Source organism: Mustelus asterias, chromosome 1 (genome assembly GCF_964213995.1).
Source record: "Mustelus asterias chromosome 1, sMusAst1.hap1.1, whole genome shotgun sequence".
Classification (NCBI taxonomy): Eukaryota; Metazoa; Chordata; class Chondrichthyes; order Carcharhiniformes; family Triakidae; genus Mustelus; species Mustelus asterias.
Genome location: NC_135801.1, coordinates 37057137 through 37060683, shown reverse-complemented (window position 1 = coordinate 37060683; position 3547 = coordinate 37057137). Strand labels below are relative to the sequence as shown.

General features: G+C 48.0%; 1 pseudogene; it reads right to left on the bottom strand.

The window, feature by feature from the left end:
- Nucleotides 1-476: 476 nt before the first annotated feature.
- On the bottom strand, nucleotides 477-2874 carry LOC144505827 (small ribosomal subunit protein uS14 pseudogene; annotated as a pseudogene).
- Between the last annotated feature and the right edge of the window lie 673 nt (nucleotides 2875-3547).

Here is a 3547-nt window from a genome sequence, read left to right as displayed (position 1 = left end):
GTCAATTCTCTGAGGATCTGGGTTTGATTCTTATGAAATTTGAGTTCAATAAAAATCTGGAATTAAAAGCCTACGGATGACCATGAAACCATTGTGTCAAAACCCATCTGAGTCATTAATGTCCTTTTGTACTCCAAATGACAATCAAATTTTATTTACAAAAATTGAGCATTACAAAAGTTTGCTTCTTCCAGGTGAAGACAGTAGAAAAAAGCAAAATACTGCGGATGCTAGAACTTGAAACAAAAACAAAAAACGCTGGAAAATCTCAGCAAGCCTGATGGTATCTGTGGGGTGAGAATAGAGGCAATGTTTCGAGTCGAAACGTTGGATCTATTCTCTCTCTGGCGATGCTGTCAGACCTGATGAGATTTTCCAGCATTTTCTATTTATGTTGAAGACAGTAGAAGGCTGTTCAACAAATGCTGATTTCCATTTCACACTGCATTAGAATGCATTCTTGTTCCTTTTGCAAATTAGTCCAGCTCAAAGAAGCTGATGTCTTTAGCCTATTGTCTGAAGCATTGGCGGCACATGTTGATGATGTGGAGATGCCGGCGTTGGACTGGGGTAAACACAGTAAGAAGTTTAACAACACCAGGTTAAAGTCCAACAGGTTTATTTGGTAGCAAAAGCCACACAAGCTTTCGAGGCTCTGAGCCCCTTCTTCAGGTGAGTGGGAATTCTGTTCACAAACAGAACTTATAAGACACAGACTCAATTTACATGAATAATGGTTGGAATGCGAATACTTACAACTAATCCAGTCTTTAAGAAACAAAACAATGGGAGTGGAGAGAGCATCAAGACAGGCTAAAAAGATGTGTATTGTCTCCAGACAAGACAGCCAGTGAAACTCTGCAGGTCCACGCAACTGTGGGAGTTACAAATAGTGTGACATAAATTCTGATTCTAGGATCGCATGATAAAGACTCAGGAGGAAAAAAGCAGAAATATTTATGTGAAATAGTGTGACATAAACCCAATATCCCGGTTGAGGCCGTCCTTGTGTGTGCGGAACCTGGCTATCAGTTTCTGCTCCGCGACTCTGCGCTGTCGTGTGTCGCGAAGGCCGCCTTGGAGAACGCTTACCCGAATATCAGAGGCCGAATGCCCGTGACCGCTGAAGTGCTCCCCAACAGGAAGAGAACAGTCTTGCCTGGTGATTGTCGAGCGGTGTTCATTCATCCGTTGTCGCAGCGTCTGCATAGTTTCCCCAATGTACCATGCCTCGGGACATCCTTTCTTGCAGCGTATCAGGTAGACAACGTTGGCCGAGTTGCAAGAGTATGTACCGTGTACCTGGTGGATGGTGTTCTCACGTGAGATGATGGCATCTGTGTCGATGATCCGGCACGTCTTGCAGAGGTTGCTGTGGCAGGGTTGTGTGGTGTCTTGGTCACTGTTCTCCTGAAGGCTGGGTAGTTTGCTGCGGACAATGGTCTGTTTGAGGTTGTGCGGTTGTTTGAAGGCAAGAAGTGGGGGTGTGGGGATGGCCTTGGCGAGATGTTCGTCTTCATCAATGACATGTTGAAGGCTCCGGAGGAGATGCCGTAGCTTCTCCGCTCACATTGAGGCCATGGGGGTGATTCTCCCAAAAGTGCTGAATTGGTGGGAAAACTATTCTAGATCATGGCTTTTTTTTCAGTGCAGCTTCACAATTGTGAATCTCATTAAAAACCCAGGGGGGTGGGGCCTATTCGCACCAAGTCTGACAGCTCCGGAACTCTATGCATGCGCAGTGGCCCCGATGTGTCAACCTCCCTGTTTGCTGGCCAGTTCGATCGCTGGGCAGCCAGGGACACAGTAAGAAGTTTAACAACACCAGGTTAAAGTCCAACAGGTTTATTTGGTAGCAAATGCCACTAGCTTTCGGAACAGGCTGTCCCTTCGTCAGGTGGAGTGGAGAACACTCCCACAGTGCTGTCTCTCCAACGCCCCCACGGCACGATCGCGGCCCCCACAGCAATTTCCGGGCCAGCCCTGACCCCCCCGTCCCGGAGCATCCCAATGTCCAGCCCACCCCTCTCACCCTGGCAGACCCCCCCTCTTCCCCTCCCAGGAGGCAGCCCCCCCCTATCCCCAGCAGACCACCCCCCCCCCCATGAACCCGCCCCAATCGCTGGCCTCCCTCCAGCCCAGACCGATCCTCTTGCAGAGTGGCAGCGGGATCCCCCACCCCCACCGATCACCCCTAGGCTCTGTCCACAATATGCCCCACCGCTTTGGCACTGGCCCTTGCCCATTGAGCGGTGCCAAGGTGCCCCTGGGCATGGGCCTTTTGCCCCTTGGGCAGTACCAGGGGACACAGGCTGGCACTGCCAGGGTGCCCAAGTCCAGGGGGCACCACCCTCCACCGCCCGACCCCCTGGGGGGCGGGATTGCCCCCCTTCATTCCGGCGTGGTCTCCCGCTAGTTCCCCGAACATGTGGAGCTACTCTAAACTCCGCCGGAATGAAGTACTCCTGGCGGGGTGGGAGATTCTATCGGGACTGGCAAGTTCCCGATAATGACATGCAAAACATATTTAAACTACATTAAAAAAAGATTCAAATGACATACCTCTCTTCCCGTTGGTTTCCAGCGTGGTCTGGACTCCGACTCTTCTCCGGCTCTGGGAGATACGCATGCGTTCCCAGCACATGTGCAAATCCTGGAAAAAGGCTGATGACGCGTTTCTCCCAACCGGAACCGCCAGAAAAATTGCGGGTCACGATGGGAGAATCGGGCCCTATATTTCTGAATCAGGCCATGTTAGTTTGCACACATTTGGCATGAGTGAGAGCCCTGGCCGAATTTCCTGAGGTGAGACCAATACAGCTGCTGATGACCAGTGGCGACCAGACACAGAAAGAGAGAGGCGGGGCCGCACATGCACTCTTCAGGGCAGGAAATCTGCCATCCTTTCCTGATCTGGCCTACATGCGACTCCAGATCCACAGCAATATGGATGATTCTTTTAAAAACATGCCCTCTGAAATGACTGAGCAAACCACTCAGTTGAAGGGCAGTTAGGGATGGGCAACAAATGCTGGCCTAGCCAGAGATGCCCTCATGTGCTGAATGAACAGAAAAGTGGGGGAGAGTGAAAAAAGAACCAAAGGGAGGGATTGTGATGGTTTAGCTGAAACACATATGAAGTACACATTCCAAATGGGTGTTGTGGTTTGCACTGGATTATTTAATTTTTCACATATATTTTCCCACAGGACATGTATGTTATCAATGATATTTTTCGGATGTATGTCAGTAGAAAATCTTAAAAATCCATGTACTTTCTGTGTTGGGTGAGGGTAAAGAGGAAATCAGCAGTTAGATAACAAATTTGTTCATTTTAAAATATCATTATCTCATATATTTTATCATATAGACAATTCCCAGCTATAAGGACAATTTTGAGATTTCAGTTTCCCTCCAGTCTTATTTATTTAGTATTAATATAGTGATTTCTATGACAACCAATGCTGTTTAAGTTTGCAAATTTTTGAACTCAATATTACAATATGTTCAAATATTACAATCAATAAAAAGCTGTTTAAATTAATCA